General features: G+C 34.9%; 1 non-coding gene across 1 annotated transcript; it reads left to right on the top strand.

Annotated features, from left to right (window-relative positions):
• The first annotated feature begins 3,577 nt into the window (after positions 1 to 3,577).
• On the top strand, positions 3,578 to 3,684 carry LOC141704267 (small nucleolar RNA R71). Its single transcript, XR_012567895.1, has one exon. It is a non-coding gene; the product is annotated as a small nucleolar RNA R71 (small nucleolar RNA).
• Positions 3,685 to 15,692: the final 12,008 nt, after the last annotated feature.

Here is a 15,692-nt window from a genome sequence, read left to right on the forward strand (position 1 = left end):
TGAAATGAGCATGAAGAATTTGGAAAAAGGACAACCATCCTGCATCAAATCTCCAAAGGCTAAGCTAATTTTGAAGCCAAGGGTGAATTATCCAAAATCTTCACTAAAGAACCCCTTGGACACAGTGTATGAGACACCAAAGCCTGATGAAAAGAAACTGTTGGCCAGGTCCATAGCATTCTACAAGGATCCAGCTGATTCAGCATTGAAAAGAAGAATTGCTAAAGTTTTCAGGAATGGTAAAGAAATTTGTGTGGCGACTAGACACCCTCAATTTGCTGAAGCAAAGAGAGAAGAAAAGGCAAGATTGAAGCAAGAAAAGAAGCATGCTGCTCTAGATGCTGAAAAGGTCAAACAAAAGAAGGAGCAAGCTGCTATCTTGGCCAAGCTACAAGCTGTGAAACCAACACAACAAGTTTCTGCACAACCATCTGAAATAGTTGAATCTCAAGATCAAGTAATGCAAAATGAACCTCCACAGACAAAGAAGCCAATGTACAAGCAAACAATAAAGAGAAAGTTAGATTTCAGTGATGAGGAGATGGAAGGGTACTTTCCCAAAGAGTCTATTTCTACAACAACTCAAACACCCATGCCCTCTGTGGCACAAGAAAAATTCAAGATAGATCCAACCAAGAATTTTGATGGTGAACCTATCATTCCTAAGGATGAGCCAATAGACTGGGATAGTCTACCAATACCTGAACTCAATCTACTTCACTTCATGAAGCCAAAGAAGACAAAGATAAGAGCAGTCAAGAAAGTAAAGCCATCAACTCTCAGATCCAAGTCTATAACCAAAGCTCAAACCAAAGTCAACAAGGGAGACATCATGTACATCTGTGACATCAAGGAATTCTCATATTTAAACCTCTATCTAGATGAACTGGAAGAAGTTAAAGGGATTGATGCTTACAGAAATCTACCTGAAAGGTTAGTATTCAAGTATAAAGGAGGAAAGGAGATTCAATGGCCACTTCACAGGATCCTTCAAGAAAGCCAATTTGTGCTGATAAAGGTTTATTTATCCTTCAAGAAGAACTTTGGATTCAATGTGACAGCTAGAAGACTTGTTCTGAAGAAGATTGAAGAACTGAGGAGTATTAGAGCTAAAGATGCACTCCCAAAGACTCTAACTATTCCTTACACAGGGAGTAGAGTGCATCTAAGGCCCTACTGGCTGATGGAGGTCATGGATGATAAAGGAGTTAGAATATTCTTCAGATTAGAAGACCAATTGAGCATCTCTAGCAATGAGACTCTTTTGGAAATGCAAGAAATGTTGAATCTATCAGAATCTGATGAACTGGAATTCCACAGACAGCTCCAAAATCAGATAGAAGAAAACAACAGAAAGCTTGGAAAGAGATCCAGATCTTCAAGGAAATAGATTAATCTGCTCAGGCTAGAGGAGCACCTTGAAAATGATTGTGAGCAAAACTTTGTACATTTTGTTATTTGAAACACTTAATAGTTTTATCTACTTCTATTTAAATTTGTATTTTTAGGGTGTTTTGTTATCATCAAGTTTTTCTTAATTTATGGCTACAATTCTAGTAGACATAAATTGGGGGGATTGTTGTGAATATGTTGTGAACTTGATGATTTCATTAACAAAACACCTTAGTAGATTTTACTTAATGAAAAATGTAGCACTCGACGGATAAGGAATATAGTCCTAACGGATGACTCAATATAGTCCCGACGGATGATGACTTATTATCCATCGAGTGAGTAGCTAGTGTAATAATGAGTCTGTAGCATATTTCTGCATACACCTTGTTTAGATTCTATAGTATCATATAAGTCATGTTGACTTTAATTAGATATGCAGAATAGGTTGATTAATTGTACATAGATGATGTCTTGTAATTCTGCATAAATGAAATGAAGTCAAGTGCCAAATAGCTACCCGACGGATAAACAACAATGCTACTCGACGGATGATCAACAAGGCAACCCGACGGATAATCAATTCAAACATCTGTTGACAGTGACAACACAGTCACAGCGTCGAGTGTATGTAAAAGGAATGTGGAAGCCTATTCAACTGGGTTTTTTTAGAACAAATAAGCATTGCCATTTCCATGTTGTTTTGAAGATATTCAAAGATACTGGAATAGAGTAATGAAGCAGTATAGTATTAGACTTGATAGGTTTTTGTTTTATTATCTTGTCTTATTACTGTGTAATCTTGGTGATATATAAACCAAGAGTAACAATTGGAACAATAAGAAAACTAAGCAAGAAAATTCTCAGAGAAATATTTGTAAGCTATATTCTTAGCATTTTTCTGTAAGTTTAGTTTTTCTCATTTGTAAGCAGTTGTGAGCTACTCAAGCTTCACAGAGTTCTCTCGATATATATATATATATATCTGGTGGATACATTCAAATCCACCAGAAAATTTTAAAGACTTGTGTTCTTATTACTTTGTGTTTTGATTTATATTCAACTTGTTATTCCGCACTTTGCAAATCAAAACACTGTTATATAAATATTTTAAGTTAGAACATTTTATATTTTTGAAAAAGGTTCAAGAATTCCATTCAACCCACCCTTCTGTAATTCTTGTTGCATTGTTAGGGACTAACATTATTTATCCCCTGTATTACCCTCGAGAGGATTGCTTTCAATAGCTTTCTTCTTCGGTTCCACCTCGACATCCTTCTGCACCACTTTTTCAGTTACAATCTCATTTTCTGGATTTAGTAGAGGTGCAAATGCACCTGTATTCTGAACTGAGTTTTCAGAATCTTCATCTTCTTGAATTTGGGGCCTCGCGACCTTTCCAGACATCAATATGATTGCCTTCAACTGCTCCTTGACTTCCCTCTTTCTTGGATTAGCTTCCGTATCACTAGGAAGAGTTCCTGGTTGACGGTTCAACAAAGCATTGGTAAATTGCCCTATTTGATTCTTCAGAGTCTTGATAGAAACCGCTTGGCTTTTGCACATAAGCCTCAACTCCTCCAATTCAGATTTTTCATTAGTATATTGACCGAAACTTTCATACGGTCGTTGTTGAAGTTGGAGTTGCAGTCTTAGTGCATACTATTGCTGAAAACCAGGAGGGTTGAATTGCTTGGCTCTAAACTGTTGATAAGGTTGTTTTACTACATTCTGGTTGTTGCTCCAACTGAAGTTAGGACGATTGCGGTTGTTAGGATGATAAATGGCAGGAACTGGTTGTTACAACCTTTAAAAGTTGCTCACAAACTGGGATGACTCATTAGATATAGCACACTGCTCCGTTTCGTGCGCACCTGCACAAAGCTTACAGACACTTGTGATCTAATTAACTCCATAGTTAGCCAAAGAATCCACTTTCATCTTTAATGCCTTTAGCTGAGTAGCTATAGACGTAGTTGTATCCACCTCCCGAATTCCTGCTACCTTGCCGTGACGTAGTCTTTGAGTTGGGTTCTGACATTCATTAGCAGCCATTAATTCAATTAGCTCATAAGCTTCATCATAGCTCTTAGCCCATAAGGCTCCACCTGATGCTGCATGGAGCATGGGTCTGGACTGCGCTCCCAAACCATTATAAAAGAAATTGATGATCATCAAATCAGGCATTCCATGATGAGGGCACCTCCTAAGCATCTCCTTGTAGCGCTCCCAAGCTTCACATAAAGATTCTCCCGATTGCTGTGCAAATTGAGTAAGAGCATTCCTGATTGCAGTTGTCTTCACCATAGCGAAGAATTTAGTAAGCAACTTCTGAGCAAGATCCTCCCAAGTAGTGATAGAACCTGCTGGTAGAGAATGCAACCAACACTAAGCTTTATCCCTCAGAGAGAATGGGAAAAGCCTCAGCTTCACAGCATCTTCAGAAACATTGTTGGACTTGAAAGTGTCGCGGATCTCGATGAAATCTCTAATGTGCATGTTGGGATCTTCTATAGGAGAACCCCCAAACTGGACTAAATTATGCACCATATAAATCGTGATAGACTTGATTTCAAAAGTATTAGCCACACTGGCTAGTTTGATAACGCTAGACTGAATGTCATTGATCTTTAGTTGAGAATAATCCATGAAAGCTTTCGGATTCGCTGTTGGTTCTCCCATTGCAGCAAAAACTTCTTCTTCAACTTTTTTCTCTTCTTCAAAAACTTATTCAACTTCGTCCAGTGTTTCCTTACGAGATTGAGAACGCGTTCGCATACACGCTCTCTAAAGTACCTGAAATACAACAAAGTAAACAAGTAAAATATCTGAGTCAATGAACTTTAAAGACCACTGATGTTAAGCACATAAACTAAATTTAACACCGATAATCCCCGACAGCGGCGCCAAGAACTTGTTCACTGTAATTCTAACACGAAAATACATGCAAGCGTACACGATCACAAGTAGTATAAGATATAAGTCAAGTTCGTTCCCGCAAGGACTGGTTTAGGTTAAGTTCAGAATATGCACTTATGCAACAATGTATGGTTATCACTCACTGCTAAGACAAATAACAAATTGAGTTCTGATTTAACTAAGAGATTATAATAAATAGCATTAACTAAGAGCATAGAGATTTAATTACTTATATGAGAATAAACATGGGATTCTAACTTCATTAAATACTTCAGTCAAAGTTATGTTCTTTAACCCTAGCATGTGATGGTGGTGATAACTAATCAGATAACACAAAACTAGTATACGCTAACTTTCGTTATACGTATACCCTACTATCAAACATCCACAGTTAAGATAGAAGTTGAATAGACATCAATTATGTTTCGTCCCTATATATCTATAAAGATTGAAAACATAAAGGTTTAAGAGCAAGTTATCTATCGTGATTACATAGGGTAAATAAGATGGTTAAAATTATCCACGAATTATGCATGTCAATATATACATAAACCAATGCTAGCATGGCAAGTTCTAAACCTCTATATTTACTGTCGTTTCAATAGAAATCAACAAACAATCTTAGATGTTAGCTACGCATCAAAGATGAATAAGCACAACCAAACTAGGAAATCATAAATCACCATACACTAAAGATTATAAAATAATTAACTATTAAAATCCATAAATAAATCCGTTAGAATCCCATGATAACGATTAGTTCATAATCGGACTCATCGTCACCATGGGTTCCAATGAAAACATGACCAATAAACACTACACCATAAATGGCCTATCGCAACCCCTCTCCTAATGAAAGTTACCTAATATGTTACCTTAGCTAAGCTACTTGTGGCCTAATATAACATGGTGGTTTTTGTGTTACAATAGCCTAAAACATGGTGTTATACTAGCTCGAAAGTGTTGCAGCTTGTAACATATTTGCAAAAGTGTTAGTTTAGAGTATCAAAATATTAATAAAATATGTTTTTAAGATTAAATATTAATATTAATTTAAATTTAAATTTAAATTATAATAATTTAATATGATTTACGAATTGAATAAATAACATGCATGATGATGTACGAATTTATACATAATAAACTTTTAAAAGTTTCAAATAGAAATTTTTTAAGGTATTAAAATTTATATAAATTAATATATAAATTTTAAAAATAATAAAAAGTTAAAATATTATATATTTCCCTCATTTTAATACGAGCACTAATGTATGTGTCTTGAAAATAAAAAAAATATTAAAAAATTAAATATACAAAATATAAAAATGATAAAATACATCTAAATAATTAATTCTTTTCTTAAATAAATATTTAAATTTTATTATTAAAATATAAAGTATAAATGTATGTTTGTATCTAATTGGACTCGCATCGGCCCATATTTGAGCGAAGCGGGTAAAATTTATGTTAATAGCCGCCCAAATTTTCAGAAGTTGTTTGAATTTTTTAAGATATACTCGACCGCCCATTCAATACCTTTTTGGGCGATTGGGTTTATAAAATCACTGCACCGATCATAAATCGTAGCCGGAGACGAAGGCCAAAGTAAATACAATCTTCACTTGCTCCATCTTCATATCCATTTCCACCTGTAAGTCTCAACAGCTCAATTACATTTTCGAATCATTTAAATTAAACCCTAGATTTCCCCAAAATTTATATCTCTGTTAATGTTTAATTGTAAAACAGTTCGATCTAATTGAGTTGATTTGTGTATGTATTGAAGGGTGAGATGGCAGGATCAAGGAGTTCTTTGTTATCTTCATTACTATTGTTCATTGTCATTCTCTCCCTTCAGCAAATGTATAGGGCTAAATTAGCTTCTACTGAATTGTTTACGATTTTTGGGGGATTCACTAGCTCTCTCCTCTTTCTTATGTTGCTCACCGTAAGTCTTTGGTTTCGTAATTTTACCTGATTTGTTGTGTTTTTTGTTGATAATTTACGGGTTTATATGTCTTGCGGTATTTGTGTTGGGGTAATTTGGTAGGAGGTATTGTGATAGGCCAACCATTACCCTTTAAGCTGTTCTCCTTAAAGGAAGTACTTTTAGTTCTCCAATTGTTCCTGTAATATTCACTATTTATGCTGAATTGGAGAGTTTGAGCAATGGAAGCAGCTCTGTAGTGACTGCTTTTCTTAATCAAGTGAGAAGCCTCTCTGTGGAGGCAGGTGGTAAAGGTTCTGCAAAGAAAGATCTTAACAGTCAGCGCAGCACATTCCATGATATATTAGACTATCTAGAGGTTTTTTATTTACCACTTCTTTCTCTCTTTATTCTATTAAAGTGAGTAAAGGATGATTTATTGATCTGTCGTTTGATTAACCAGGATGGTTATAGTCCAGAGACATCAATAAAGATTGGTGGAGAGTCCTTAAACACAACGACCTGGTCTCAACTGATACAGGTTCATCTTTTGCTTCTTGATGGAGGTCTTTCTAAAGTCTAAAGTCTTTCTCTACGAAAATACACACCATTAGAAGGAGATCAGTCAAATTTGGTCCATACTGCATGGGCCACAATGGGACTGATTCATTTTGACCAGGTTAGTTTTTTGTGTTATACTTTATTAGACCTAGTGATGTGATTTCCACTCTAGTATTTCCAATAAAAAAACAAATTTACTCTTATTATTTATGCGATTCTAGCACACTATTAAGAGTTCCAAATATCTTCATTCCAACATATTATTATATTTGTACTCGTTCTTCAAAAATCTAAGTCATGTCATGAGTAATGATTGTAGGCTGAGAGAGATCCAACACCTCTTCATCGTGTAGCAATATTGTTGATCAACTCTCAAATAGAAAGTGGTGATTTCCCGTAACAGGTATCACATATACTGGTTTAAGAAACTAGATTGATGTAAATACCATAAGATGGAGAAAGCAATAGCACTGCAACAAATAATTCCATATTTTCCTGACTTACAGATTCAAAATTTTAAATAGTTTTGCACATGCTTGTGGTCAACTAACTTTCTTTCATTTTCAACTCTTAAATATGTAATGTTGTACTTGTATCAGCTATGTCTTATTATTAGGTATTCCAGAATGTTTCCCCCTTTTTTCTTACCTAAATATGATTCCATGTAGATGTGTATAACCTGAAGTAGCGATATAAGCACAATGAAAACCATCGATGTATGTGCGCACAGATTATTCGATCAAAAATTAAGAAGCTTTTGGGTATCATAACTGTCATGTTCCACTGTTGTCTAACATGCACACCCAACTCATAATACAGTAAATTACTGGAGTATTTATGAAGAACTGCATGCTGCACTATACAGCATACAGAAATATCTACCTATTATGGGCTTTAGCGGAATATCGTAAAAACGTACAATAACCATCCTAAAATCTGATATCTCTATAGTGCACAAGTTTAGCATGACTAAGATGGAATAAAGCCAAGATCCTTATTGCGGTCCATTTATAAATACTTTAGAAAGGTTCATTATGAAAGAGCAAAAACTTTGCAACAAGTTGTAAATAATAGTTTTAATGATATGTTAATATCATGTTTACATAACTTACCGCATAAACAATTCCGTGTATATCTCATAATTAATAACAAATCATTTTTTGGTCTGTTTTGTTTTGTAAAGTCTTCTAGAGTAGACATATCTGTTGTTTTCCTATACCCTTCTAACCGAAGTATACAATCCGAGACACTTTTATATTCACTATAAAACACCCATTATTTCAATATCTCTTTCTTTTTTCAGCTGAATGTTCGAAAGTGCAACGAATGTGGTCAATCTTTACCAGAAAGCTTTGAGTTTCCTGTTGTTGAACCATGGTCAACGGGTATTTTTGGTTGCACCTAAGGTAAAGATAGATGTAAGTTTTCATATCTGCATGATATAGAAAATATAAATTTTATGATAGAATCATTGTTTTTATGTTATCTGCATCACACTTTCCATGAGTATATTGTGAGGAGGCGGAGTAATTTAGTGAAAAAAGGTAGACTGGGGGTACCAAGTGTGTGTATGTACTATAATGTTGTCACTGCAATGCAGTTTTCACACTATAACCATATGAAAGACATTATAACTAAGCTTATCATTTAAAAGAAAGAGTTAGTGCCTTTTTGTGTTGGGTGTTTATATTATGCTTGTGGCTTTGAGTATGGTATTGAGGTAGATATTGTTATTCTCTAATTTTATATCGACAATAATTAATCGGAAAAAGAAAGCTAACCATTTTATATCCGTCTGTGATTAAATTTGCATATGTATTTGTTCACTTGCACTCTGGGAGGGGTTGATTCCAACATGGACAAGCCTTGGTCCATGGTAGTTTGTGTTCTAGGTTTGGTACGAGAAGTTTAGACAAATTTCCGGTATAGTTTTAGCTTCTGTTAGGTATTTTTGTTAGTTTTAGCTTTGCTGCCATGTATGGTATTGCCGTAGCTGCACTTGCTATGTTCAGTACAATTGTCAGAGGTATGCTAATACATATATTTTTTATGTTTAATAAATGATGCTCTTTGTTAATTATTGTTAGTTATTATATGTCTTTATGAAAAGATAATTTTAAAAATGATTCTATCCTTTTTTTTCTTAATGACCATATAAACAATTTTTTAACTCACTTTTCCAATTTTTTTTAAAAATTCTAAACTCTCACATAAAAAAGTTCTATAGAATTTATATTTGTTCCCAAATTTTCAGATTACTATTCTAAGTCCTACTAAGTAAGCCCTAATTCTTTTGCAACAACTGAATAATAGTTCCTTACAGGCCTTTTGATTTGGTATTCGAAATTTGCTGGTTCGATTTCTTGCTTGCAAATAACTTAGCTAATATTTCAGGAAACAAAGAAGACTTACAAGAGAAAGCTTCACGTGTATAAAAAGGGAAAGGTCCGGATGGTGGAGTCGAGGAGAAAGTGAAGCAAATTCAAGCATTAGCTTCTAGTAGTACTTTTTAAAATTTATAATCTTTAGCTGTTGTTAAGCAAAGAATGTGAACTAGTTTATAGTTAGTTCGGGAATTTAATTTGGTTGTATATTTGGATGTTTAATGTTTGGGTTGGATGCATTATTTTGCAGTTATGAAATTGTATAATTTGGATTCTTCAGTTTACAGAATAAGCATTCCAATTTTTTTTGTGCTAAAGTGTTACAATAGCCTCCTAAACTGTTACCATAGTATATTTAAAACGTTTCATTAGGCTAGTTATAGAGTTACAACAGCTTTTCAAAGTGTTACATTAGCTTCTATGGGCCCACTTGCCACGTCATCAAGACAACTCATCCCCGTGGGCCCTACACTTGCCACATCAGCTGGTGGGCCCCGCCAGGGCCCCCTTTTTAAAAACATTTTAAAACTCTAATGTAACATAAAAATTAAGTTACAACTGATCTCTCCTTTAGTTGCATTAGCAAGCTATAGTAACATAAAATGTGATGTTGCCTTAGCTATTATAGATGTTACCTTATACCCCTAAGGCAACATTGAAAAACCTATCTTTAATTAAATGTTACCTTAGCTTATAAATTGGGCAAGAGCAACATATTTACCTCCTACTGCAACATTTTTTTAATGTTACAATAGGCATTTTATGGTGTAGTGAAACAATATAAGAGTATTAGGGTTTAAAGACAAATCGAAAACAAGCATCCAAAGTATCAACTATATTGAAAAATACAAAAGTCTCCTTCTCTGTAACCGTCTTGTGCTCTCTAGGTCTTCTCAATGCTCTCCTTTGTCTCCTTCTTATTAAAAACAACCTCTTATTGATTTATATAGGCTTTGGGACGACCTGGGCTCACTAATTCTTCAAAATAGACTCAAATCAGGATTTTGAGCCAGGCACCCCGTGCGGTCGCCCCGCTTCCCACGCGGACGTGCGCACATTCTGTCAAGCTGACGCGGCCGTACCAACTCTCCGCGCAGGCGCGCCGTGCTTCCGAACTTTTCTTCATTTTCTTATTTTTGATGTGACTTGAGTTCCACTCGTCAGATTTCATCAAATCAAAAGTCCACGCGAAGCTATCGAGATGATCTTCAACATGAACATGGACTAGACTTCCAATTCTGATCTCTTTTCAATATATTTCCTTGAAAATCTCATTTATTCATCCAACTAATCCCTGCAATGCAATAACACAAAATCATATCAAAAATACCAATAACTTGAGTCCAAAACACCAACTTAAGCTTGTAATGAAGCGTTCCAAGTAGATATAAAATCCACTTATCAACTAGTGAAACTTGGGAAGAACCCATTGTTAGTGGCTTAAGGGATATCAATGAGGCTGAAAAGGAACAGTTATTTCAGCAAGAATATCAAGTTGTTTTAGACTCTATTTTTTATGAAGTTGAGGCATTTACTCACCCTGTTCTAGCTTATCAAACTTTGGCTGAACATGACAATGAGGCTGCTAAGAGAATACTCAACTTGGTGCACACAACAGCGTCTATGCTAAAGGCCAATATTGTTGTCAATGCCATGCCCTCCACAGCTGGTGATGATTTAGAGTTTTCTGAAAACTCCTTTAGGGATGATGCTGAGGATGATGAAGGAGAAGGCATGAGCTTAGGGGGTGAAAGGCATATGTCATAGCCTATTTGTTTATTCGAGGATTTAACTCAACTCAAATAAGAATGTAATAATTAAATAGTGGATCTACCGTCAAAGAGATCTCTCAAAGTAACATCTGTCAAAGGATTCAGAAACAAGGTTCATCTACAGACTTGAGGAATTACTTCACTGGAAGAAGTTCAAGAAATTGATCAAGCCTCAGTGATATAAATCAAGATTGTGGATTTAATCAAGTGACAGAGATCTCGTCTGGGTATCAGATAATTACAGGGATTTAATCTGAAGAAAATCAAGTGATTAAAGTCAAGACATGAAGAAACGTCACGGAAGTTAGTCACTCATGAACCAGAAAGTACATCGAGTGTCAACATTGAAGTGGTGAAATTGATTCATAATTTTCAGTAATTTTCAGAAGAATGGTTGATGTTCAAGAGTAGTAATAATTCTCTATTAATTAATTAAGTCATATAATTTAATTAAGAAAATAAATTATATCTGCAAAGATTAATTTATTTATTAATTGAAGTAATTGATTAATTAATTCAGAATTAATATTAGGAATTTTCAGAATTGATTTTGAATTTATATTCAATATTAATTCAGCATGACAATCAAATGAACTGGTATGACAATCAGATTGTCATACCGAAAGTCATGCCGGTTCAAAAGGATTTTCATACCGAAAGTTCTACTAGTTCAACAGATTTTTTCGTGCTAGTTCAATCAATTATCTTGCCGATAGTCTTGCCAGTTCAATCAATTATCTTGCCGATAGTCTTGCCAGTTCATTCAATTTTCTTGCCGATTGTCTTGCCAGTTCAATGAAGTTTTGTTGATCAAATCAGTTAAAAAGACAGAAGCAGCATTCATTTCAATATACACAACAGAAGTCAACAACTCAAGAACTGAAAAGAAAAGCAGCCGACTAAATATTTCATCCTTCATCTGCAAATTTCAAGATCATAAATTTCTAGTTTTAAAGTTAAATCCAAATAACTAGAAATCATTCTCTTGTTCTTGTGTAACAATCTAGCGGATCAAAATCCCTAGAACTTAATCTCAAATTGCGTTTAGCATTTGATTCTTTTTATTGCAAAAATAGAAAAAGTTCATGTCGAATTTATTCTAGATTTGTGATAATTAATTTGAGATTAATCCCTTATAATCGATACCGTTGTTGTAACACCTTTCAAGTTTAATAATATTTTTATTTACCTTGAATTTTGTTTCAATTTTTTATTCCGCACTAAATTCGATTATACGGTATAGTTTGTATTCAACCCCCCTTCTACAAACACATTGGGACCTAACAGGGGGAGATGCATATATTCCATCCTGGATGATGCACAAGGACTACAGTTACTCACATCTCCAATCCACACTTTTCAAGCTAATTCATGACACCCAAAGTGCAATTCAAGCATCCACAAGTGCCAGCACCAAAAGTCTACTCAAAGTCCATCTGGAATCTCTCTAATTGCACAAAATACAAGCTCTCAAATAAATTTAGGATGTGGATGAACTAAAGCAAGAACTTGCTGAAGTTAAACAGGACTTTTTTGCAAGGTTGGATTCTAGGCTTCCAAACACAAAAATGATAGAGATAGTCTAGAAGCTCAGGAAAGAAGCTGATTTGAACAAGAAAATTGAGGCCATGGATTCCAGACTAACAAATATGGAGGCATCAATGGCCAAGATACTTGAAAATCATGAAACTCAGATAAGTCTGCTACAGCAGTTGGTGGCTGCACAAACTTCCACCCCTGCTCAACTTGATAATAACAAAAAGAGGGAGAAAGGTGTATTTGTCTCAGTTAGTGAAGGGGAGACAGCTGCAATCATTCCAGTTAGTGAGGGGGAGAAAGTGATTGTTCCAACAATCACTTTCTCTATGCCACCAGTTCTTGACATCATTGACTTGATCAAGATAGCAGCAGCTGAACTAGAGCTGAAAGAAAAATGGAAGAAGTTTGATGAGATTATTGAGAAAAATGTTGGTCCAATTGAGAAACAAGGAAAAGCTGTAAAACATTTCTCAAATTTCTCTCAATTAAGACCAATCTCAATAAATGAAATGAGCTTAGGGAATATGGAAAGTGGTCAACCCTCAGCAAGAAAATCTCAACAGGCCAATGTGATTTTTCAGCCAAAGAGAAACTATCTAAACCATTCAAGCAAAAATCCATTGGACCTAGTCTATGAAACTCCCAAGCCTGATGAAAAGAAGCTGCTTGGTAGATCTATTGCTTATTTCAAAGATCCCAGAGACTCAGTCTTGAGGAAAAGAATGGCTAAAATCTACAGGAATGGCAAATTAATCTGTGTAATGAATGGACATCCACAGTTTGCAGAAGCTAAGAAAGAAGAAAAGGTGAGGCTCAAACAACAGCAAAAGCATGTTGCTTTAGATGCCAAGAACCAAGCTAAGAAGCCTGCAACCACATAATCTAAAATGGCTACTGTGATAGTTGAGCCTCTGAATCAAGAAAAGCAAGAAAAACCAAAGAAAACAAAGAAATCAAGACTGAAATTCAGACCAAAGAGGAAGCTGGATTTTGATGAAGACAAGGAAGAATACATGCCAACCCAATCTACCACTTCAAGTCAACCAACCATGCCCACAATGGTGCAGGCTAAATTCAAGGTTTATTCTGACATAAACTTCAATGGTGAACCCATAATTCCCAAGGATGAACCTATAGATTGGGAAAGCCTTCCACTCCCTGATCTAAACATCCCAATCCAAACCAAACCAAGGAAAACAAAGTCAAGAGCAATCAAAAAGACCAAGCATGTCAAACTTAAATCCAAAGACTTAGCCAAACCCAAACCAACTGTCAACAAGGGAGATCAACTCTTTATCTATGACATTAAGGAGTTTTCAGACCTAAATCTCTATCTGGATGAGCCAGAAGAAGTAAGAGCTATTGAAGCTTACAAGCATCTTCCAGAGAGATTGGTCTTCAGGTATAAGGGTGGAAAAGAGCTAACTTGGCCTCTTTACATAATTCTCAATGAAGGTTATTCTATTCTAGTAAATATTTTCTCCTAAATAAAGAAGAACTTTGGGTTCAACATAGTTTCCAAAAAGATGTTAACGAATAAAATTGAGGAGATAATGAATAGCAGATAGATCCAAATGCACTCCCAAGAGTCTTATATATTCCCTACAATGGAGATAGAGTGCATTTGAGACCATACTGGATGATGGAGTTCAAGGATGAGTAGGGAATTAGAAGATTCTTCAGATTAGAAGATCATCTGAAGATTTCAAGCAATGAAACTCTCATGGTGTTTTGTTATTACCAAGTTTCTCTTAATTTATGCTTACAAATCTAGTAGAAATAAATTGGGGGAGAATGTTAGGAATATATTGTGTACTTGATGATAAGTTAAATAAAACACCTTAGTAGATTTAATTTAGTGAATTTGTAGCTCTCGATGGATGATCACTACAACATCCATTGAGAGAGTAGCTTATGTATTAATAAGTCTTATAACACATTTCTGCATTCTACAATACCTTAAAGATCTAGAAGTTGTAGGATATTCAAAGTCATGTTGACTACTAGTTTGGTATACACAATAGGTTGGCTAATTGTAAATATTAGATGCCTTGTAATTTTGCATAAGTGAAATAGAGTTAACTGCTATGGAAGACTTTCAACGGATGATTCTACAAGGTGTCGACGGATGACTCAAGTCACATTCAACGGATGATCTAGTGAAGCTTCGACGGATAATTTAACACAGTTTCAACGGATGATCCAATGAAGTTTCAACGGATGTTCTAATTAAAATTGTAGTTGATAGTGACTTGACAGTCACATGGGTTGATTAGATGCAAATGGAATGTGGTAGCCTATTTACAGGTTTTAGAGAACAAAGAAGCATTTACATTTCCATGCTAACTTGAAGATATTCAAAGATGCTGGATAGAGAAATGAAGAAGCATGTAATTAGACTAAGAAACATATTGTCTTATTTGTTTGTCTTTTTATCATGTAACTTGGTGATATATAAACCAAGTGTAGCAAGTAGAAAAAGAGTGATTGAATCAAGCTAGAAAACATTCAACTAGAGAAATAGATAAAGCAAAATCTGTAAAGAATTTCTCTGTAGTTTGTAGTTCTACTTGTAAGCAGCTGTGTAAAATATTTGTATCACAGAGTTCTCAAAATTATATATATATCTTTGGTGGAAACGTTCAATCCACCAGAAAGTTTTTAAATACTTGTGTTTAATTAATTTATGTTTGATTTCTTCAATATTTTCATTCCGCACTTTAGCTAAATCAAACACAGTCATATATTCAACGTAGAACCGTTCTTAAATTCGAAAAGAAACAAGAAATACATTCAAGCCCCCCCTTTTGTAATTCTTTGTTAGATTATTTGGGAATAACAAAGTGCCTTACTAAGGTGCTTGTCCCTGAACAGAAGAGAAAAAAGTAGGTCCAAAAACTGTTGATTGCATATTTTTGGGCTATCTTGAAACCACAACTGCTATGAGATTTTTAGTATTAAATTATGGTATAGATAGTATTGTGGTGAATATGATAGTTGAGTTTCATGATGAAACTTTCTTTGAGAAAGTGTTTCCTATGAAGACTCGTATAACTTTGGGTAGTCTGGAGGATGATCTCACTCGTACATCAAGTTCTATTCTCGATCATATGGAAAAGATGACAAATATGGGGGTGGATCCAGATAGTAGCTCTACTCCTAACAAAATAGAGGAACCTAGAAGGATTAAGCGTGCAA

Source organism: Apium graveolens, unplaced genomic scaffold (assembly GCF_009905375.1).
Source record: "Apium graveolens cultivar Ventura unplaced genomic scaffold, ASM990537v1 ctg765, whole genome shotgun sequence".
Lineage (NCBI taxonomy): Eukaryota > Viridiplantae > Streptophyta > Magnoliopsida > Apiales > Apiaceae > Apium > Apium graveolens.